Here is a 24,434-nt window from a genome sequence, read left to right as displayed (position 1 = left end):
GGCCGCGCGGGCCCCTCACGGGGCTCCCGGCCGGGCCGCGGGTCCTCGGCGCGGCGCAAGGGCTGGTCCCGGCCCGGCCGCGGGTCCTCGGCGGCGCCTGGAAGCCGGCGACGGGGAAGGGGCGGCCGGGCCGGCGGGCCCCGGGCTCTCCTCGCCGCGGCCGCCCGCAGAAGCCGCGGGAAGGGGGAAGCCGGGACGAAAAAGAAACCCCGTCCGCGCCGCCGCCTTCTTCCCCACCCTGTCCCCTCCCCCTCAGAGGCGCGGGGTCCATTTTGCCGAGAAGAAAGAAAAAGCGATTCACACCCAAGAGCTTCCGAGAGCGCGAGAGAGAGCAGCGGCGAGGGGGGGCGAGGGGAGGAGATTGGAAAAGCTGATTTTTCTTCCCGGCCCGCCGTCACTCCCGGCCCTCCCTGCCCCCGGCTCGCGGCCCCGCCGCGCCGTCCTCCCCGCGCCGAGCCCCGCTCCCTCCTTCCCGGCTCCCGGCGGCTCCGGGGGGCGGACGACACTCGCTCTCGCGCACACAACTAATTTTAAACCGGCTCAATCAATGAGTCATTAAAAGGCTTCCCTCCCCTCTCCTCCCCGCCGCCAACCGCCACGCCACCCCCCTTCCCAGGCGCTCCCTCTCCCCTCTCCAGAAATTTGCATCCGCGGAGAAGGAAAAAAAAAAAAAAAAAAGGCGCCAGGCCCCCCGCCCCCCGCCCCGCCGCGGCGCCCCCGGCCCGGCCCCGCCGCCCCCGCCCGCCCGCCCCCCGCCCGGCCCCCGCCCGAGACACTGAACTTGGGCTTCCCGGGGCCCGGGCGGCGCTGGGAGCGGCATAAACACTCGATTCCCCTTTTCTCCGTGTCCATTAAACATCCACCCACCACCACCATCACCCACCCACAAACCCACCCCCCCCAAAAAAAAAAAACACAGCCTTAGCCAATAGCTCTCTGGGCTGAAACCTAATATCCTGGTTTTGGCAACTCGGTGTTTAATTTGCTCCTCTTTCTCTTCTGTCTGTCTGGAGATAGATCTCCAGCCCCCTCCCTCGCGGCTCCCCTCCCCGAAGGAAAGAGGCAGAGGAAGGAGGTTGTGTGGTTTTTTTTTCTTCCTTGAAATTTTTATCACAAAATTATAATACACTCAAAGGGAAACTCACCGTCATGAAAAAGCAGTGCCTTGTCAACGGGGTTTCTGCGCCATCGCACCAGGGGCGGCGGCGGCGGCGGGCGCGGGGCGCGGGGCGCGGGCGCGGGAGCTCCCGGCCGAGCGGCGCCGGCCACACGCGCTCCGCTCTCTCTCTCGCTCACCCCCGCGCCGGGCGGCGGGCGCCCGCTCCCCGCGCCCGCCCGGCCTTCATGCTCCGCGCCCGGCGGGCCGCTGCCTGCTCCTCGTCTGCCTCCAAACTTCGGGGCTCGCCTAGCAAAAAATGTGGAAATTAGGATTTTTTTTTCATTAATTTTTTTTTTTTGAAATCAAGCTCCCAAGCTGTTAATTCCTGTTTCCTCTGGGATTCTTTTTAACTTAAGAAATGGATCGTTTTATTCAAGAAACAGGTTTATTTGGCTTTTTTTTTTTTTCCCCCTTTTTAAGATCTACAAGATGCGTGCTGTTCTCCGCAGGCGCCCTGCACACTCTCACACACACACACACACACACACACACACACACACACACACACACACACACACACGTTTTAGCTCCAGGGGGTGGAGGCGAAGGGGGTGTTTAAAAACAAACAACCCCCCAATATTTGTTTAGAACTCTAATTAGAACAAGCCCCAGTAAATACTTTTTTGCATAGGCTTAAAAAAAAAACCTGAAACATCACTTTAACTTTGTTATTTGGCAAATAACCGGTTCATTCTAACTCTTAAATGTATTAAGTTTTCCTTTGCAGGACCCTCTCTTTCCATTCTAAAATGCTGTGAAACCTTATCTGTGAAACCTGTATGTCAACATTAAAAGGAAAAAAAAAAAAACAACCTTAGCGGCCAAGATGAAGGTGAGGAGCTAAGTCACTCTCAAAACACTCATAAAGACTGTCTTGTTTTTACATTAGATAGCCTTGATCACCAATTTGTGGACTTTTCATTACATAATCTGCAGCCTTAAAAAGGAATCTACCCAACCTCTTAACAGCCTTTGCTCCAAGTACTCCAATTACTACCCGTTTTAAAACTCAAATCCTTGATATGTTTCCATAAACCATCAAGCACTCAGAGTTTAAATAAATGTTAATTATGATAGTGTGGATTGAGAATGGGTGCTTTGTGGTCCAGGTTAACTACATTTGTTTTTCCTGTAAATGCCCATGAAAATACAGTGGAGATTTTGTTGGCTTTTATTTTAGATGAACATCATGAGGATAGGTAAAAGACAAATTACACAAGAATGGGATTCAGGTTTAAAAAAAAAACAAAACATGTAAGTACCAGAAGTGTTCTAAAATTATTTTAAAAGTTTGTAAAGCATATAGCAATGAATGGTAAACAGAATGTTCAAACCCATATCCTGCTGGTATTTTGAGCTCTAAATAAAATTATCCCTAGATTTAAATTATTTAAGAAAAATTGTTTAGTTTTTCTAGCCCCTATATTTAAAAAAAGTTCATGGTCATGCACCCTGCTTGCTACATATATAAGGATACTGTGATTATACTATATTGCACAAAGTACTTGTCAAGCTTGGCAGGCAATGTTGTCATATTCAAGATAGAAGATCTTTAAAAACACAAACCAACCAACCATATCTTGCTCTAGTAATTGCCACTCTGTCCTTCATAATGTATGCTTTGTATTTAGACAAGCCTAAAAAATACATTCAGTGATTTAGTATCATAGTATCAAGGTGTTTTCTTAGAAGATGCTGTTCTTCACATTCAGTCAAGGCCTTCCTGGAACAGTAGTCTTTGCATAAATTAGCATATTTCTCTACACTTGACAGTTGGACCAACCAGTTTTCTAATTGGCTTGGGTAATTTTTAAACATGTTTTAAAGGCCTTTGGATTGGCTGGAATTTAATTATAATACCCGTTTTGAAGAATTACATTTCAAGAGGCCATGGATTATTCATTGCAATTAGGGCCCACCAAGCAAGTTTTACAGCTGTTGCTCCACAGCTCCAATGAAATATTAATGGATTTCAGAAAGCTATTCTCCGAAGTCAGCCAAAACCCTGAAGAAACACAAATACGACTTTAAAAGAAAGTCTAACAAAACTGAATGTATATACTCATAAAGAGTGGGCATTGCAGGCGTTTAAAAGAATGTCCAAATATAAGAGCACTGACATTTCTTGAGGATCTACTAAGTGCCATCAGCTAGTATCCTAACACGCGTATACATTATTGCATAAACCTTCACTCAAAACTGTAGAATAGGGTTTAATTACCCTGATATTGCAAACGAGATTCCCAGTGGTTTCAGTAATTTGTCTGGGATTATCAATCTAATAAGGGTTGTTAGGGAAACCCTGTTCAGGTTGACTCTAAAATCCACCCCGGGCCCTCCCTGGTGGCACAAGGGTTTAGCCGCAGCCACTGCAGTATGAGGTCGATCCCTGGCCAGGGAGGTGACCCACATGGCGCAGCAGACCTCTCCTATCTCGCCCGCTGCTCCCCTCAGCGGTGTATTTCAGTAGATCCGCCTGTTCTGCTCCCCACTCTGTTTCTGGTGAATCCTCTCACCCTCCCGTGCCTCTGGCCAGTACCCCAGTTCTTGTATGCATAAATAAATAAATCTTTAAAAAAAATAACACCCACCCCCTTTTCAAGGCCTGAAAAAGATCTAGTGGGACAAGCAGTCTTTGCTGTTTCAATATAAATTAATTTCCTGTGGCACAAGCTGAGTGACAATACTCTTATTAGGGAAGAGCTACTTTGACAGTGCCAGTTGTCAAATTTAAAATTTGGGGTGGAGCTGCAAAATATTTGGATAACAATGGAGAGAATCTCAGATTCACCAGATAACAACAAAATCAAAATCATTTAAAATAAAGCAATATGAAAACAACTGAATTTTTCCCATGTGATTAAGAAACTTAACCTTTTAAATAAAGGATATGCCTTTTTACATAAAAAAATTTTTTATATATATATTTTTAAGATTTATTTATTTATTTATACAAGCAGTGGGTACAGTAAGAAGCGTGGGAGGGTGAGAGAACTCACCAGAGCCAGAGCAGGGAGCAGAGCAGTCAGAAGGACCGAAGTACACTGCTGAGGGGAGCAGCGGGCGGCAGGAGAGGTCTGCGCGCCATGTGGGACCCGCCTGCCGTGGCCGGGGAGCAGCTGGGGACTGAACCGGTGCTGCAGAGGCTGCTGGCAGCTTTGCAACCCAGCGCTCAACCACTGCGCCACTGGGGAGGCCCTTACATAAAATTTTAAATTATGATTTACATAGATAGGATTTTGGTATTTGATTGTAATATTAGGAAACTTCTAAAGAGGAAAGTTCTTAAAATGGCTTTACTATATATAAATAACTTTAATCACATTGCCTATAATTTAATGATCATTCCTATGATTTCCATATGTGTATATGACCTAGAAGGAGGGACAACTGGACACAGGAGGGAAAAAAGAGGATGTAATTATAATTGAAATGTTCTACCATGTGTTTGGGCCTCCAAAAAACCAGACTCAATGTCCATACAACAATTAAAAGAGGAAATGTTTCTGGTTTTTTTCCCCCTCCAAATGTTCTCCTTGGTGATTAGCCAGTATGAGAGGAAGGAATGCAAATGCTGGAGATTAAGTGGTAGGTGATACGCTTGGCCAAATATGTTTAGATCATAAAAATATACCAGATGAGTTGTAAAGGGCTCTACAGAGTATTTGTGAAATAAAAAAAATTTAAAAATTTCAGTGTGTATATTAAGCTCTATACTTTTATCTGTAATTCTATAAAGGTACTATATATTCTGAGGCTAAAGTATACAGGCTCTGGTGCTCAGACTGACCAGGGTTCAAATTCCATCTTTGTCACATACCAGGTGTGTGGCTTTAGGCATGTCACTTCACCCCTCAGAGCCTCCACTTCCTCATCTATAAAATGGGGATAATTATAGTACCTGTGTCTGAGAGTTATTTTAAGGATTCAGGAACTAGTACTTTTATAATGCTTATTAGCACAGTGCCTGAAACATAAGGAGGGGGCAATATATTTAGAGAGTATCATATTGCCTTATTTTAGTGATGTGTCAGGTTGAACCGTGTGGAATCTTCTCAAAATTCCCAATGGCAATGTCATGTGACTCCACCTAATATTTCTTTCTTATGTTCCCTTCTGGATAGGGAACTCCTCAAGGGTTTTCTATTCTCTAAGGGCCTAGCAGAGCACTCTGTCTATAGTTATAAAATCAGTATCTGGGGGATAAAGGAAAAATGGTCCAGTCTGTAAACTGTGCAGGAATACAAGAAATGAGTGTATATCTACCTAGAGCCATATGTATTAAATTAGTGCGGTAGGTCTCCCTGAACCACATAAAACCACTGATCATAGGCACTAAAGCCTCATAGGCACGAAAGCCTCTCATTAGTTAGAGGTTTATCACTGCCACTTTTTAGCCACATGTTCTAGGTCTTTTTTAAAACTTCTCTCACCTCAGTTTCCTCATCTATAAACTGAAGGTCACAATACCTCTAATTCAGATGTGGGGAGAGGGAAAGTTAAATTATTTAGTATACAAAACCCTTGCTTTAGTGCCTGGTACATAATAAATATTCAATAATAGTTGCCATTATTGCTGTGATTGTTAGTATTATTATTAGGAGAAATGCAGAATTGTTTTCAAAGCACTGGTAAAAAATGATTTATTGGAATGATTACAAATGTTTTCAATACCATGCTACAATCTTATTTTATTTGATACACTTTAAATAATCTTTGTAGAGACTAAGGCTATTCTAGTCATGACATATTTCAAGCTGGTTATTTTCCTTGAGAGACTTAAAAAAAAAAAAAATCTGAACTCCTACAAGCTTCTAGTACAAGGATAAGGAGTATAGCAGAAGTGGGTTTGTTTTTTTTTTATAAAAAGGCATTCAGCACTCCTACTGTCCTTGCTGTCTACACATCTAGTCTGTTTCCTACAGAGCTTGTGAGGGGGAGGACAGTCATCAGGTTAGGAGGGCACTGCAAGCAAGCCACGGGAAGGCATGGCAGGGATGCGTCACTCACCAGCTCCCAGGCCCTCCTGGTACTCTGCCAAAACTCCTAACCTCTCCTAAACAGAGCAGCCCTTCCACAGCACCATGCCTGTGAGGATGGTGGATTCCAGAAACAGTAGAAGAGCAGTCTCATAGGCTGCAGGGGGCTACTACAGCGCACACACCTCAGAATTTGATGAAACAGTCAGCCTCTAAGATAGGCTACCCACATAAAGATGCTTGTTCAGTAAATGTCAGCGTCCTTTCTGAAAACGAAACCACTAAAAGGTAAGACATCTGAAGAAGGAACCGCCCCTAAAAGATAACTTGTCAGTACAAGTTCAAGGCAAAGGTTGAAATAAGTAGTTACTAAACAGACACAAAGCTGTATCATGCACCCTGAAGAAAAAAACTGAGAGAGCAGAAACACGCTATAACCTCCATGAGTATTCTGATCACTAAGAGCTATGTTTTATCTGAGCACAGGAAAGTTGATAAGACATTTTTAGAGCCCACATGGTGTCAGCCCATGTAATTCTTGCTTTCCTAAATCCTTCATTACTAGTGACATTTCCCAGATAGTCTGATTCTGTAAGGTGACACCCTGAGCAAAGGTAGAAGTACTCTTGCACCCTGAAAGGTTTAGCTATTCCCCTCACTATAAATCATGCCAATCAGGATTTATAGCAGTTGAGTGTAATTATCAGCTCCTTGTGAGTTAGATTAACATGAGTCAGGTGTAAGACGATCAGGAGGTTGCTTAGAGATGGGAGATGAGAATAAATGGTATATAAGCTCTTGAGGTATAGGTCACAGGGGTCATGGTGAAAACTTAATGAATTATTCCTGCCACAACATGTGGCTATAAACCAAAACTCAAGAGATCATCTCCTCTTCTGAATATGATCTTTCTAGAGTCCATCTGTGTTCATAGTCCAGTCTCCTAGATATTTTAGGATTGTCCACAACTTAGAAATACAGATTCCCAAGACCAAACACATTACCAGAAAATCAGAATTTCTAAGGAGAGCTAAGGTGCTGGCATTTGTACTTTCAAGAGGTTCATGAATTAGGTCCTCCTGCCTCCCCAAGGGTTTCTCTAGAAGCTCCAGTCCTAATGCCCTATGGTCCAATCTCGAGAGCATTCTGCCCCGAACAAACTTATACAAATTTGCACATGTCCTTTTCTCTCTGCCTGGAATGCTTTTCTTCCTTTGGGGTGAGATCACCATGGAGCAAGGCCCACCTCAAATGCCACCTTCCTCAGGAGGCCTTCAATGACTTCAAACATATTTATCTGAGACTCAATCCCAAGGAACAGATTTCACATTGCAGCACAACAGATACATAACTGAAACAATACCCCTAAACTTGCCACAGCACATGCAACTTGATATCCTTCATTCTCATCTATCTCATTTTTTTAAAATGCTGCTAGCCACCTTGCAAATGGATTTCAAGCTCCACTAGTGGAGGCAACCCTCATTTGAAAATACCGCTTAAAATGAATAAATTACTTCCTTCCGCAGGCATTTGATACATTCCACTATTACACTACTTATCACATTCTGCAGTAATTACCTGTTTACTGCCCATCTTCACCTCCCCCTCCCCACACTCCCCAAATATGCACACACCACAACCAAGTCAAGCATATCCTGGGCAGTTACACAGCCAGAGACAAATGCAGAAATGAAAATACTGGAGGCGGCATAATTTCATTGCTGTTGCGCCCATCTAGCTTGCTTTCTCTTTTCTGATGATAGTTCACAGCATAATCTATCAGTGACTCCCCAGCGGCTGGGCCTGGGAAATATATTCCTTCCACCCTTAAAGTTACCAGCAAAATTTAAAAAGTCATTGTATTCTATAAATTTAACCAAGGTGTAAATCCACCCGCCCCCCCAAAAAAATAAAAACCACTTACAGCAAAACCAACCAGAAAAATATTTTGTCGGGTTGCTAGCTTGCCAAGATAGCACAAATGTGGGCAAACAAATCTCTTACTTAGATACTGTGAAGCAAACATTCAAAACCTCAAAACCTTCCTTCCGGACCACTTCAGTAAGGAAATCGTGGCCCCCCCCACCCCCCCACCCCCCACCCCCCGGGCGAGTGCAGATAGAGAGGCTGGTTTATCCGTGCTGCTGCCTAAATCTCCATGTCTTACTAGGCTGTCTCCATCAACACAAACACGCGAGAAAAGTAGAAAAACCAGAAAGAGACCAGCGCAGCTAAAAGGAACCGCGGTAATGAGCCCAGGCTGCAAGTTCCGGTGCGAATGGTACCTGTGATAGATGCGCGGCGCGGCGGCGGGCCCGCAGGGGGAGGGGTCCTTTTTCTGCAGCACGTGGCTCCATCGGCAGGAAACCTGCCTGCGACACCCTCTAACTCTGCACACCGCTCATTTGCAGCATCGTCATTTGTGTGATGCTAATTTGCTCAGTGTCCTCGTGAATGTAGTTGAAGAGATGCAGGGAGAATACATTGCGGGTTTGGGGGAGCTGGCCCTAGGGCAGGCTGGAAGTGGAGGAGGGACAGTCACTAAGTGTCAGTGACATGCTCTGGGAGCCGGAGGGCCAGGCAGTTCTGTCCAGGGAGATAGGAGAAGAGGAGACAGTTTAGAGCTGGTTTTAAAGGATGATTAAAGTTCTCCCAATACCGTGGGGACAGAGGAGAGAGCTCCAGGTAGGGGAACTTTAGGTGGGGGAGTCCTTTATTGTAAATGGGGGACGCAGTGCTGCAGTCAGGTAGCCAGCAAGAGCAAGTGAGGGGCTTTGCAGCTCAAGGCTGGGAGTGTGGATGATTCTTTAGGCTGCTTTCCACACTGCAGCTCGCAGGTTGTGAAATTCACGAGATTGTGAGCAGCTTTCATAAAAAATGAAATAGCTCAGAATAGAAAATATCAGACTACATCTCAGGGAGTAAGGGTGTAAACTCTTTTGTGAAATTTGTTTCCAGTGTAAATGTATGTATGTATGTACTAGCTTGTGATATAAAATGTATCTCTTATTGTGGTGGTGACTTAAAAGTTCTAAAAAGACTGTGTAGGTTAAAGGAAATTCAGTTGAGAACATTTAAGTAAGAGACTGTTATGAACAGATTTGAGTTTCATGAGGATAAATGCAGTGGCAGGCGAAAAATGAGTGGACAGAGGGCTCAGGGGCACATGGTGGTGTTTTTGGAAGGCTTCTCCACACTCAACCGTGAGCTCCTCAAGGACAGAAACCCCCAGATCACAGCTCTCAGTGCCTGGCCTCGGCATACAGTAGGCACTAAATGACTGGTGACTATGACTATAACCTTTGTGCATCCCCCTCCCATATTCTACCAGGGTTGGTCTGTGTGACCAACAGAGTAGAGCAGAAGGGACTGTCACTTGTGCAGTAAGGTTATAAAGGCTGCAGCTTCCATTTTAGATACTCTCTAGGGATCACTCACTCTGGGGAAAGCTGGCTGCCATGACCTGAGGACACTGTAGAGAGATGCACATTGAGAGGAACTGAGCTCTCCAGCCAACCATCAGTAAGGAAGCAAGACTCCTTGCCCTCCACCCTTGTGGAAACAGATCATCTCCCAGCCCAGCCTTCAAATGACCGCAGCCCAGGGGATGGCTTGTCTACAACTTCTTGAGAGACCCTGGGACAGAAACAACCCTCTTAAGCTGTTCCTAAGCTACTGACCCGCAGAATTGTGATATGATAAATGCTTATTGTTTTAAGTTGCTAACCTTTGTTACACAGCAAGAGATAACTAAAACTGAGTTATTTGTGAAGTTTGAAAGAATTAAACAAGACCAGTGTCCTGGAGTTTTCCTATTGTTTACTATCATTTTTTTTTTCCTCTCCACATCACATCTCCATCCTGACTAGATTAGGGAAAGTCACCAGATCCAACATGGACCAATAGGAGCCTCTCTTCTGGAACTAGTGCTTGGAACAGAGACTAGGTCAGCAATGGGGAATAGGATATAGGAGGTCCTCAAATTATGTTTTGTTCAACATGTAAAATTGCAGTTAACAGGGTCCTCCCTGGTGGTGCAAAAGGTTAAGTCCCAGCACTGTGAAGCTATTCACAGCCACTACAGCACGAGTTCGATCCCCGGCCAGGGAGCTACCCACACGGAGCAGCAGACCTCTCCTGTCTCCCTTGCTGCTCCGCTCAGCAGTGTATTTCAGTCAGTCTGTCTGTTCTGCTCCCCACTCTGTCTCTGGTGAATCCTCTCACTCCCTGCCCCGCACCTCTAGCCTGTACCCCAATTCTTGTATGCATAAATAAATAAACCTTTTAAAAAAGTAAATATAATAAAACAGCAGTTAATAAGCACCCATCAGTGACACTGAGGATGTATAAAACTGAAAGACTAGGGGTGTAGGTCACTATTTTGGAGTAGTTATGGTGCAGCCCTTGCCAGTAAATGGGAACAGAAAGGCTAGTGTATTAGAAGAAAGCAGATTCTCACTGGGCCTGGAAGGAGGGAAGACAGGAAAAAGGGCCTTATGATACTCTTAGTCCAACACGACTGACTGCCTTTAGCATTTGCATTGGAAGATTCCCCTTCCATATAACTGTTCCCCATTGTCTCTGCTCATCTTTCAATGAGTTCCCTTTCTTGCAACCAAAAGATCCTCGAATACTTGGGCCAGCTTCTCCCCAGTGCTGGCCAGAGAAGCAGTTCCTCCTGCTATGGCAGGCCAAGTATCTCTCTAGAGAAGAATAACAACTCACCAGAGACTGCTTTCTAATTACTGTCATGCAAAAACTGCCACAGATTGAGGTAAAGGTCTTTTCAGACCATCCAACTCCTTTTGCCTTAACTCCATTTTCACTGAGTAATCCTTTGATTATTAATGTACTTCAATTTAAAAAGTTGTGTTCCAGCCAGCTGACCTAATCATTCCAGTGGTTGGGTAGGTTCATGCCCATTATAAATTCAGAGATTGGCTTTCAAGTACAAATCATTCTTGAGTAACCTCCATTTCATTTCCACTGCCCTCGGTCAAGTCCTGTCATTTATCCAATGAACCATTGCAATTGCCTCCCAGCAGCACCTTGACTGACCCAATCCATTGGCTTCAACTTCTCTTCTTTTTTTTTTTTTTTAAAGATTTATTTATGTATACAAGAACTGGGGTGTAGGCCAGAAGGCGGGAAGGGTAAGAGGATTCACCAGAGACAGAGTGGGGAGCAGAACAGGCAGATCCACTGAAATACACTGCTAAGGGGAGCAGCGGGAGAGACAGGAAAGGTCTGCTGCACCATGTGGGTCTCTCCATGGCCGGCCTGGAATTGAACTCATGCTGCAGAGGCTGTGGATAGCTGCTGTGCTTAACTCCTTGCACTAGCAGGGAGGCCCCAGTGTATATGTTTTTGAAAAAGAAGGTTGCACAGTCAACTCACACATGCCTTTATTACAGTTTTTTCAAAAGTCAACATCTACATGGGCAGGTAGAAGCAGAATTTGGTCATGGCTTGCCGACCGACAGTCCCTGCCTGGCTCCCAACTCTTCTTCCTGGCCCAGAACTCTGGGCAAGCCTGAGATAGACAACATAGAATCCTCAAGAACTACAGCCACTAAGATGATATTAGAGGGCCTCCCTGGTAATGCAGCAGTTGTGCGCTGGGCTGCGAAGCTGCCCGCAGCCTCTACATCGCTGGTTAGATCCCTGGCTGCCGGCCAGGGTCCCACATGGCGCGCAGACCTCTCCTGCAGCCCGCTGCTCCCCTCAGCAGTGTACTTCGGTCCTTCTGCCTGCTCTGCTCCCCGCTCTGGCTCTGGTGAATTCTTTCACCCTCCCATGCTTCTGACTGTACCCGGTGCTTGTATAAATAAATAAATAAATCTTTAAAAAAAAAAAAAAAGGATGGTATTAGAGAACTTTACACAGTTACTTCTTAAATAAAGCAATTAATCAAAAAATATTGGAATTAATAAGCAAAAAACCACACACAGTTCTCCCTTTTTTAAACAAAGATTCCTACATACTAAGTTCTATATTCCAGAAGCTTTGTAATAAATGAATGCTGCCTCTAATCACTGCTCACCCCACCAGTTCCAAAAAGGCTGCAAAGCATATTGCACAGCCCCCTGACAGCCTCCAGGGAGACCCAGAGAGAACTCCAGGCATCCGGGGCCTCTAGCACATGGGGTGTCTGCTACCCCCGGGTCTGTCCAGGGAATCACAACTCTGTCAAGGGGCTTTCTTTCTCAGCAAGTGGTCACAACACCAGTTTCAATCAAACTTCACCTTTCACCTCATGATCATTCTTCAGATAGAAAACAACTTTTTATTACTTCAAAGGAGTTATGTTTTTAAGACAAAGAAGAAAAAAAAAATGACAGATCATGTTGAAAAACAGAGCCGGGGCAGGGCAGTGGCTCACTTCCAGCTGAATGACTGCTGCCCCTCACACGCCTCCTACTGTACTCAGATTTGTGCCTCAGCAAATTGCAAGCTACTACAGGTGAGGGATCACTGAGGTCCCTCCCAGAGCGCAGAACTCACAACTATTTGAGCCACAAAGGCCTCATCCCACAGCTTGTTCCATATTCACACTCCTAAACTTTCTGCTCCCTCATCCAAACTGGCATCTTTCACATTTTATAAGCAATTTTTCAATATTCTTACAAAGAAAGGAGGAGAAATTATTTTAACAAGAAGTATGTTCCCATTTGATAAGATATTTTGCAGAAATTGGCTCAGCATCCATATTTCCTTATTGCTAGCACATCACAATGACACAAAAGACATCTTTATCCTTGTCAATGAATACTTTTGAGCACCATCATGTGCAAGGTATCATTCACAAAACCAAACTTTTTGGATCATAACCTACAAAAAGAGATGCATTTTATCTCACAATTCCTAATATAACATATGTTATATGTAGACATATAACATATATGCATATAATATAAACTTATTTATGTAAAACAATGTACTCTGACATTATATATTCTATTTTATTTCCTTTGTCATTTTTTAAAATGCTGACGACTATCCACTAAATGAATTTCACTACCTTATTGGGTTGGAACCTGTGGCATTTCACAGAAAAGTACATCTCGTTGCAAATGAAATCCTACCTTAAGAAGAGAAGCTTAAAACCTCCAAACTGAAAAGTTGGAATAATTTTTTTTTATTTCTTATTTAACTTTCAACTGTCACAATGCTTTAAAAGTATTGAGTCTCAATGAACAAACTTTTCTACAAAAACCTTTAAACGTAGGCCTCCCTGGTGGTGCAGGGGTTAGTCTCAGCACTATTTTTTTTAAGACTTATTTATTTATGCATACAAGAACTGGGGTGTAAGCCAGAGGTCTGAAAGGAAAAAAGATTCACCAGAGAGAGTAGGGAGCAGAACAGACAGATCCACTGAAATACACTGCTGAGGGGAGCAGTGGGCGAGGCAGGAGAGGTCTGCTGTGTCATGTGGGTTGCTCCCTGGCCGGCACTATTAAACTATCACCAGCCACTGTGGTGGCAGGGGCGTGAGTTTGAGGCCAGGCCAGCCAGGGAACTGGCCTACATGGCATAGCAGACCTTTCCTGAGTCGCCCACTGCTTCCCCTCAGCAGTGTATTTCAGTAGATCTACCTGTTCTGCTCCCCACTCTGTCTCTGGAAAATCCTCTCACCCTCCAGATTGCTGGCTTAGACCCCAGTTCATGGATGCATACATAAATAAAATAAATCTTTAAAAAAACCCAAAAACATTTAAATGGTCTCAAAACCTGTAGGTCATTATTCCCCTTACATGGAAGAAAAAATAAGCTGAGACAGAAAATCTTCCCTTCTGCCCCCCTTCCGAATCTGTATTAACAACTCAGATCTGTTTGGGAATTAAAACATGACTATGTTGGGCCTCCCTGATGGTGCAAGGGTTGAAGTCTCAGCATGCTTTTCACCACTATGAAGCTATAGGGCAGCCACTATAGCATGAGCTTGATCCCCAGCCAGGGAGCTGACCCACATGGCACAGCAGACCTCTCCCATCTCGCCCACTGCTCCTCTCAGCAGTGTATTTCAGGAGATTCACCTGTTCTGCTCCGTACTCTGTCTCTGGTGAATCCTCTTACCCCCTCCCCGTACCTCTGGTCTACACTCCATCTCTTGTATGCATAAATAAATAAAATTAATCTTTTTTTTTTTTTAAAGTGACTACGTCTTTTAAAGAATCTTAAAATTGTTGTTACTTCAAATTATTATCCTCCTGGCAAGGTTACCATAAAGATTAACTGAGAAAATATCAGGGGAATGCCTGGTGGCTCCTGCTATCATTCAAGGTCTTGGATTATCCTTTCCTAGATTTGCCTGGTCTGTGTCACCTGGGGACTCATCGCTCATTAAGCACCCGCTCTTCTGGGCAACAGAGGACAGAAGGCCCCTCAAGGAGTTTACTGGCCCCATTAAAAAGAATAAATATCATTTATAAACTAAGATTCTAAAATGCCTAGGACTGAATATTTCACTAATGCATCCAGTAGACAATTATTACAAGCCTCCCATGCTGGGATTGTGTGGTATAATAAATAGTAGACACAACCACAGCCCTGTGGAATTTACAGTCAAATCAGAGCTTAGCATTTGGAAAACAATGCACATTCTATTAATATTACATATGAATGTTTTATACTCCCTTATCTGTAAAGCAAGGTAAGATGAGCTCAGCGGCCCCCAAGCTGCAGATTTTACAGACAACAAAGCTTTCATGAAATAAATACGAAAAAAAAAAAAAAGAAAAGAAAGAAAAAGGAATATGATCTCACCATTCAGTTCTTAAAACAGAATGAATTAAGTGTTATGAAAACAAATCATTACACATCCTTATTTATACCTTTTGCTATAAGCCAGTTTTTATCCTGCTATTAAAGGATCCCTCAGGGCTTGCCTAGCTCTCTCTAGATTCTTTGCAGGAGTACTTACATGGAAATTCTGCCCAAATAGCCCCCGGAATTGTAGAACTAGACCTGTTGTGAGGAGAATTATTATTTTTTAAATATTTATTTTATTTATGCATCCAAGAACTGGAGTGTAGGCCAGAGGTGCGGGGGTGAGAGGATTCACCAGAGACAGAGTGGGGAGCAGAACAGGCAGACTGACTGAAACAGGGGAGCAGCAGGTGAGATAGGAAAGGTCTGCTGCGCCATGTGGGTTAGCTCCCTGGATGGGGAATCGAACTTGTGCTGCAGTGCTGCCAATAGCTTGGCAATAGCTTGCCAATAGTTCCTTAACACTTTGCACCACCAGGGAGGCCCACCGAGGAGAATTATTAAAGAAGGTCACAGTGCACACAGAAAATTCTAGCTCCATCTCTGACTTTGAGCAGGGATTGGGAAATGCAAAGGTGGCTGGAAGGCAGCAAGGAGTCTGGCAATTGTTGAGAGTACTGAGAATCTACTATAGGTCTGATCCAGTACCTGGTACTTCTGCACACATTAACATCACAACAATTCTGGGAAAAATAGGTCTTTCATTATCTGCCCTTTTCAGGTGAAGGAAACTGAACCCAGAGAAGTTAAATATCATGTCCAATGTCACACAGCTAGTAATCAGAATTAAAACTCAGACGTGTCTACTTATTACTATCACCACATCTCGTTAATAAGACATGAGAGGAAGAACAGATGCAGAAAAGTTTAAAGAGACATCTATGCCTTTTCACATGAAAGGAATTTGAAACTATTTTCAAAAGACAACTTAGATAGTCAACTATATGAGCTCATCAGTTTAACAAGCGTTTACTATGTACCTCATGTGGACCTGTGCTGGTGATGTAGCATAGAATAAAGCACATTTCTGTTTGGAGAAGCCCAAGTCATACAACAGATATCTGTAAATGCATATTGACATCACAAGCTGTTAAATACTCACCCAGAGCCAATGGAGGGGTGAAGCCAGATAAACTTCCAGGAAGAGATGTGAAAACCAGGTCTTGGAGAAGGCAGGTGCCCTGTGATGTAGAGAAGACAAAGCAGAGGATCACAGACTGCAAAAACAAGGGAGCAGGGCTTCCCTGGTGGCACAAGGTGTTAAGATGCAACCTATGAAGCTGTCTGCAGCCTCTGCAGCAAGAGTTCGATCTCTGCTCAGGGAGCTACCCACATGGCACAGCAGACCTCTTTTGACTCGCCCGCTGCTCCCCTCAGCAGTGTACTTTGGTCAATCTGCCTGTTTTGTTTCCCATTATCTCTGGTGAGTCCTCTCATCCCCCACACATCTGGCCTGTACCCCAGCTCTTGCATGCATAAATAAATCTAAAAAAAAAAAGGGAGCAGCTACCAGGTCCCACATGGATCCACCAGCTCTCTTCAGACCTTTTCCCCCTGGGTCACTGTCTGGGGAACCAGGATGACTACAGACCCAACTTATCAAGCTGGACCTTCAACAGTTCTTTGTTGGCCTGTTTTGCTTCGTTCCAGTTCATCACCCAGTCCTGTCTAGTCTCCTGAATTTTTCTCAAACATTTTCCTTTCCTTCTTTATCCTCACTCCAGCACCATAGCCTGGTACTATAATTTCTTTGCTCCTGCAACATACTGACATCATCTTACTTTTGTTTCATATAAATTCATCTAGATTGATTGTTAAAGGAGAAAAAAATAGGCATTATTTGACCCTATCATTATCCTTTTTAAATCCTTCAGTGGCTCCCAGTGCCTTCAAGATGAAACCAAAACTTCCTAACGGGTCTTGGTGGTCTGGCCTTAGCCCAGCTCGCTAACTTCACATCTGATCTCTGCTTCCAGCTTCAATGAGCTTCAATTTTTCTAACACAGTGGTTTACAACCCTGCTTGCCCCTTAGAACTACCTGGGGAGTTTTAAAAAATACCAAAGCCAAGGTTCCACTGCCAGAGATTCTGAATGAATGACTCAAGGGAAGATGCCAGGCATCAGGATGTTGTAAAGCCTTTAATACTAATGTACAGCTGGAATGGAGGACATTGCTTTAGCTTAAAGTATGCTTTGGTCCTGTCCAAGTTTGTTCTATATGCCTCTGTCTCTGTCACAGAGTTTTCCTAGCTTCTTGGCCATGACGCCAGGATCTTTTTTCTGTATTGTTGACTGATATAGTTTCAGAATAGTGCCTGGAACACAGCTGCTGCTCTATGAATATCTGTAAAAATAAATGAATGAATGAGCGACACTGCTCTCTCCCTTCATCTGGTTAGCTCTCATTCATTCTATAGGATCCAGCTTAGAATTCCTAAATGATACCCCATTGATCTCCAGTTCTGGGTTAGGTTACTTTAAGTGATCTCAGCACATGCTCTTCCCATTATAGATGTATCATACCACCTTTAAATTATCTGTATCCCTCCCTTAGGCAGCATGCTCCAAGGGAGCCCTCTCTATGTTCACCAATATAACCCCCTCCCCTCAAAAAGTGTTTAGCTTATAGTTGATGCTGATTAAATAAGAGCAGCACGAAAAAATGGAAGCGAACGAGCAAGCTGTGTCCATGTAAGAGAGGAGTGTGGTGTGGCTGGAGCAAAGGCAATGGCAAGAGGTGAAGCCAGGGAGGTACCCTGGGGACAGATTGTGCAGGGTCTGGTAAGGACTCTGAACAACAGTGAACCAGGAGAAGCTTTAAGTTAAGCCACATGATCAGCTTGAACTTGAGGGCAATTTCTGGCTGAGCTATGAAAAGCTGGAGGAATTCAGGGAAACATGGGACACGAGAGCAACAGCTGAGGAAGGAGATAATGAGGCCAATGTATGGAGAAAGGAGTCAAACCTAAAAGAGAGAGAGAGAGAGAACCGTATTTGCAGCCCAGTAGACCTGTGAGGATGGTGAGGCACTGTGGGTGCCTCACTATGAAGCAATCCGCAGCCTCTGCAGCACGAGTTCGATCTCTGGCCAGCCAGGGAGCAACCCACATGGGAAGGCAGACCTCTCCTGTCTCACCCGCTGCTCCCCTCAGCAGTGTATTTCAGTCAGTCTGCTTGTTCTGCTCCCCACTCTGTCCCTGGTGAATCCTCTCACTCCCCACACCTCTGGCCTGTACCCCAGCTCTTGTATGCACAAATAAATAAATCTTAAAAAAAAAAGTTCCTAAGAGAGTAGGTAAAAGTTTTCACCACTGCACACAAAAGATAAATTGTATGAGGTGACAGATATGCTAATTAGGCTGTAACCATTTCACTATCTATGCATATATCAAATCATCATGTTGTACACCTTGAACTCACTCAGTATTACATGTCAATTATATCTTAATAAAGCCAGGGAAAAAATAAACCCAACCCACCTCCACTCATTAAAAAGGTAGAATAAAATTAAAAGTCTGCTGTTCCGAGAAGGAAGAAAGTTGGAGCATTCACTAGATTGATGAGAGAACAAAAGAAAATTTGGTTTAAGTGGAGGAACTTGCTTGCTGGAGCAGAGGCCAAAAGCGAGCTAAAAGATCACCAAGAAAGGGAGGATGATCAGCAGCTCAAGAACCAGGGAAGGAAAGGGCCACAGAACCCAGACAGAGAACTTTGCTTTGGGAAAGAGACAGAGGGGTGGAGCTTCCCAGAGGAATAAAAGTTAGACACAGGCAGGATGAGGTTCCAGGTTCCTATCTGGTGACCTTTTCTCTCTGTGGAGTAGGTAGAGTCATCTACTGACAGGCAAAGCAGGTCTTGGGGACGGTGACTAGTTTCTGAAGAGTTTTGTAGGGAACTCAGAAGGGAACATAGGAGTCAAGCCTCCCGAGTCTTCTAGAGCAGCCACCTTCTGAGGGTCAGGCTTTCAACTTGAGCTTTTCTCCTCTGGCCTGCCCAACTCCATCTCCTCCCCCAGGGCTCGTGGGCAGCCTGGTCTGCTCCCTAGGGAGCTCCTCATTCTTTCCCTACTCATTCTCCAAGTGTGTGCTGAACACACCACCTGGTCCCATTTCTCTGTAACATACTCTGCTTCCCAAGGGCTTTCAAAGGTTCCCCTCATTTTTCAGATGTCCCACTCTTTTCCCCTCACACCTGGCAGAGGTCCTCACCACCTACTTTATAGAGAACACAGAAACCATCAGACTCATCTGCCAAACACACACATTTCCCTGCAGCTGCACCCTCGCCTGCTGAGGCAGCAGTTTAAAACTGCAGTTTCACGTAGGGGGTCTTGACCAGCATTATAAAAATGCAATAAATAGAACAGAAAATAGTATCTAATGCTCACAGAAAGAGTATTTACTGTTTCTCAACTCTTCTGTTTCAATTATGTTGCATCTGGTACTGCGGATGGAAAACTTTCATAATAAAGTTAAAACTGCACTGCAATAGAGAAGCTGTTTTTCCTTCTGTCCAGCTCATCCTTACACCTGTGTTTCCGGGCCCTTCCTCTCCAGCCTTTTCTCTCTGTAAAAATGAAAAACATCTTACTGATCTCCTCCCATCCCCAGTAACACCGCACCCCCTTCACAGTGGAACTTCTTCCAAGAAGGATCTGTGCTGGTCACGAGCCTCCCACCCCTTCACCTCACCCCTCTGGCACAGCTCACCACAAAATCACCAGTGATCCCATGAGTCCATACATCTAGAAGACACTTTTCCTTCCCCGCTCACTCCTCTTTGCTGATTCCTGTTCATCCTGCAATCTCAGTTTAATGCCCCAAAAGCCTTTAACGCCCTTCCAAGGAGGTCAAACCTCCCTTAGTGGCTCTGGGCTGTTCCTCTTGCCTTTTAACAGCAGTCACTGTTACAATTTTACTTGTTTGTGTGATTAACTTCCTGAAGGAGAAGCCAGCCTGTGCCTATTCACCTTGGCATCCTAAGGCCTCCCAGGGTCAGTGCTGCACACAGTAAGCACTTAATAAACTGACACAGATAAACAAGCCCACCCCAGCCTCTGTGCTAGGCATTGGGTGAAAATGATGAAAAAGTTCCAGAGAGTAGAAGGCACTGAGGGAGCAAGAAAGCCAGGGGCTGCTCCTGCCCTGCTTCCCAGACAACTTAGTGCTTTCTCAAGTACCACACTTCCTCCCCAGCTGTCATTTCACTGTCTTTGTATCAGAAAAGTCTGACAAAGTTAGGAAAATTTGCCTAACAGTTGCTACTTGACATATAAGAGCTCTTTAATGAATGTCTTATAACCACCCTATACCCAGTATTCGCTGAGACCTGACTAGATGACCCATCTTTTAGCATAGAGCTACAAGAAACTAATGCCTAGAACTGTTGTGTTTTTCCTTTTTCTTTTTGGCAAGGTATGGCTGGCACCTCCCACCTGCACAGGGTTCCTGATAAAACCTACAGAACAGCAAAAAGGCTTATTCTTCACTGTCTAACCATATCCAAAGAAGACCGTTTAATTTCACTTAAATGTTGGGCCTCCCTGGTGGCGCAAGGGGTTAAGCACAGCACTATGAAGCTGTCCACAGCCTCTGCAGCAGGAGTTCAATCCCTAGCCCGCCAGGGAGCAACCCACATGGTGCAGCAGACCTCTCCTGTCTTGTTTGGTGCTTCCCTCAGCAGTATATTTCAGTCCGTCTGCCTATTCTGTTCTTCACTCTGTCTCTTGTGAATCCTCTCAACCCCTGTACCTCTCTAGCCTGTACCCCAGGTCTTGTATGCATAAATAAATAAACCTTCAAAAAAATTTTACTTAAATGTTTTTGCTATTTGTTACTGATTTCTGTGGCCTCTCACTACCCACATATTCACTTTATGACATTTGAAGGATCTAACAAATATGACAAACATTTAAAATCTAATAAACACACTATGGAGATACAACCACTAAAATTCAGACTGGGAAATTCTACTGAATAAATAGTCAAGTTTTTTTCAATAGAACAATAGGGAGGGGGAGTTTAAAAGTGATTAGAAGTGCTTTGAGGGCCTCCCTGGTGGCACAACAGGTTAGGACTCAACCTATGAAGCTGCTGCAGCCTTTGCAGCACGAGTTCGATTCCCAGGCAGGGAGCTACCCCCACGGTGCAGTAGACCTCTCCTGACTCACCTGCTGCTCCCTTCAGCAGTGTATTTCAGTCAATCTGCCTGTTCTATTCCCCACTCTGTGTCTGGTAAGTCTTCTCACCCACCACACCTCTGTCCTGTACCCCAATTCTGTATGCATAAATAAATATATCTTTTTTTAAAAAAAAGTGCTTTGAAGGACCTAGTAACTAGACACATTGTATGGAACTTGTTTGAATCACTCAAATAAAATAACTTTAAAAAGACAATTATAGAATAATCAGAGAAAAGTAAATAGGAAATTTGTTGCTATTAAAGAAATAATTACATCTTTTTTGGAGTGTGGGGATGATAATGTGGTTATGCAGTCAAAGGGCAGTACTAAACTTTTTGAGTTATATATTGAAAAACTGTAGATCAAAACTATGAACTAAGATAATGTCTGAGACTTGCTGTAAAATGATCAGGGTGAGGTGGGGAGGGAGTGGCTAGCTAGGGTTTTAGAAGAAAGATTGTCAGTTGGTAATTATGGAAGCTGGATGGTAGGTATGGCAATACTCTTCTCGACACTTTCTTGCATTTGAAATTTTCAGAAAGTTGAGAAGTAAATCTAATTAGCAAAACCATAATACATCCAAATTTTTGTTTAATAAAAACTTTGTTTGCAATACCTTTGAATTGTTTCACTTTTCAAGAGATCTAAAAGAACGCAGTACTTTGATTCATAAACCCTTGAAGGTAGGACTCAGAATGCACCTGGGCTGCTGGCCGTTGGCCACGTTTCTGTTCTAATGCAGCTACTTCCTTTCCATCAGAACCAGCACTTACCTCTGTGGTGCTGGTATCCAATTCAAGGATGCACACTGAAAGGACTGCCCTCAAATGTCAGAGCAAAAATGCCAATTAGTCTGGCAATGCCAAAGGTTTCACAACCTTTCCACTGCTTTCTGACTCAGTAACAGAATTTTATATCCACATACTGATCGCATACTTTGGCTTGCAGTTGTGCTGGGGGCTGTAAAGAACTGTCAAGCCAGGGGCCTCTCTGGTGGCGCAAGGAGTTAAATCTCAGCCCTATGAAGCTATCCATAGCCTCTGCAGTAGAGATCCCAGCCAGGGAGCTGACCCACATGGCGCAGCAGACCTCTCCTGACTTCCTGCCTGCTCCCCTCAGCAGTGTATCTCAGTAGATCCACCTGTTCTGTTCCCCACTGTCTGTCTCTGGTGAATCCTCTCACCCTCTCCACCCCCCCAACTCTGGCCTGTACCCCAGTTCTTGTATGCATAAATAAATCTTAAAAAAAACCCTGTCAAGCCAATGCTTGTCATGACCACACACACCACTGACTCCTGTCCATTCCCACTCAGTCTTTGAAAATGGCCCCAACACACTGGAAGGGTAGGGGGCAGTGACTAGGCTATTTATTTCTGTCCCTTTCTGTGTCATTCTCATGAAAGTTTGAATTAGTCAACATAAAATATTCAGAAACTCCTAAAGTCAACTGGACTGTCCACCAAAACCTATGTTAGGCAGAAATGAAGTTCTGGAACATTCAATGACATTCAATTCTGCTTCTGCTAGTGACAACACTAACAACGACTATAGATAGACTCACTATGGCTAGTGGTTAATACAATGTTGCCTAGCCCCAGCTCAAGCCTAAGCACAATAAACACTGCTTGGTTGGCTACAAATTTCTTAAATTGAGTGGGACAGGTTCAACAGCTGGGAAACTTAAGGCAGGCAGGATAGGTCTTCACCTCCTGGCAAAATAAGCCTTCACTACACCTTCCTTCGTTAAATCAACGCTTCATAAAAAAAAGCAGCTAGTGCTGTCTTCCGTGTGACTTAGACAAGATAACCAGCTACATTTCGTTCACCAACTTCAGAAATAAACCTTTGTGAAATCCACCTTCAAAAAAACCCCCAAAAAACAATCAAAAAACCAACCAAAAGCCTCATCTATCTCACCACTGAGCAAAGCAAATGCAAACGATGAATATACACTACAAGCTTAAGCACAGGAATTTTCAGCACCCCCATTCCATTGGGTAGACGATCCCTCCCGACCCTCCCCTCTTCCCCTCGGAGGTATTGGCCCGTGTTGATTTTCAGTGGCGAAAACACGGGGATTTATGTGTTTTGTTTTAAATGGGAACGAAAAGGAGGAGTGGGGGCATAACAAAATGGAGAAGAGCCTTTTCTCGTTTCCGCCCATCTTTTTCTGCATCCAAACGCAGGAATCTCAGTGACATTTCAAGTGACAGCTTCTCGGGCGCTTAAATGCCCCCAACTGAAAACCACGGGGGCCGGGGGTGCGGGTGGAGATCAAGGTGAGCCCGAAGCCCGGAGGGTGGGCCGGGGCGAGGCCGGCGCCCGCAGCTGCTCGGGGCGCGAGGCGCGCGCTCAGCGGCCGCGGCCACCTCCTGCCCGGCGCGCTGCCCGGGGCGCCGCTGCCCCGCGCGGTCCTCGCTGCCCACTCGCGCCGCGCCCGGTTCCGACTCGCAGCGGGGCTCGTTCACTTCCGGTGACGAAGCCCTCCCACCCCCTCCAGGAATAATGTGACATTTCCCCCGCCGCCTTCCCCGGCCCGACGGCCCCGCAGAGCCGCAGAGCCGGCGGCGGGGGTCTCGGCCGCGCGGCCAGCGGTGCCCAGCGGCGCCGGGCGAGCCCGCGGGGCGGGGGGGCGTGGGAGGAAGAGGAAGGGGGTGTGGGGCTCGCCTCCCCGCCCCCACCCGCCCCACTCGACTGCAGCATTAGGCCCCAAAAATAGTAAGCCGCGTTTAGACTCCCCAAGGCCCCCCGCCCGCGAGCCCGCTTGCAGTTCGGAACCCCGTCTCGCCCGCCCAGGGGCCGCTCGCTTTCTCCCGCCCGCCCAGATGCCAGCGGGGACCCAGGGGCCCCCCCAAGCCACACCGAACTGCAACGGATGAGGGGGAGGGAGAAGGTGGGATGAAGGTTTGGGGGTGGCAGGAATGGGTTGGGGGAAGGGGTGGTGGAAGGGAAAGGGAAAAACCAGAGGCATGCAAGCTGCTCCCTGGCCAGCTGTTCCAGCTGCCGCTTCCTCCGGCGCGGGCCGGGCGGTGCAATATTCCCCCCCCTCCATCTTTCTCACCACTACCTGTCCCCCCCACCCGCAACACGCACACATTCCCCCCCAGTAGCAGATCTCCGGCCTGTAAGGGGGTAGTAGGGAGGAGCTGGGGGGGAGGGGGAGGCCTGCGAGTTTCTAACCTTGTTCTTATAAACAAACCCACATGTGCAGCTGCCGCTGCTGCAACTCACCCCACAATCCCGGATATAAGTCCTGCCCCTTTAAGAGGAAAAAAAGCTTCCCCCGCCTGCCTCCCACCCCACCCATCCACTAGGACCTTTGTCTCCCCACCCCCCCTGTCA

At 45.5% G+C, this 24,434-nt stretch overlaps 1 protein-coding gene and 1 long non-coding RNA gene across 4 annotated transcripts in view; both read right to left on the bottom strand.

The window, feature by feature from the left end:
* BICRAL (BICRA like chromatin remodeling complex associated protein) overlaps window positions 1-1,208 on the bottom strand; it is a 78,053-nt gene extending 76,845 nt beyond the window's left edge. For 2 of the 3 annotated variants that reach the window (XM_054698810.1, XM_054698813.1), the window contains exon 1: window positions 1,146-1,208. The gene's annotated coding sequence lies outside the window, so the exon portion shown is untranslated. Of the gene's footprint in view, window positions 1-781; window positions 795-1,145 lie in introns of those variants that run through there. The other variant, XM_054698812.1, reaches the window with a different exon arrangement.
* A 138-nt stretch (window positions 1,209-1,346) lies between these two features.
* LOC119252472 (uncharacterized) lies at window positions 1,347-24,345 on the bottom strand. The gene is made up of 3 exons (XR_005126827.1): window positions 24,324-24,345; window positions 16,013-16,091; window positions 1,347-1,405 (listed from the first exon to the last, which is right to left on the bottom strand). It is a non-coding gene; the product is annotated as an uncharacterized LOC119252472 (long non-coding RNA).
* Between the last annotated feature and the right edge of the window lie 89 nt (window positions 24,346-24,434).

The sequence above is a fragment of the Talpa occidentalis genome, unplaced genomic scaffold, assembly GCF_014898055.3.
Source record: "Talpa occidentalis isolate TD23 unplaced genomic scaffold, MPIMG_talOcc4v2.1 talOcc4.2, whole genome shotgun sequence".
NCBI classification, from domain to species: Eukaryota; Metazoa; Chordata; class Mammalia; order Eulipotyphla; family Talpidae; genus Talpa; species Talpa occidentalis.
The sequence above is the reverse complement of the archived record's forward strand: the minus strand, read 5'-3'. Positions and strand labels throughout refer to the sequence as shown.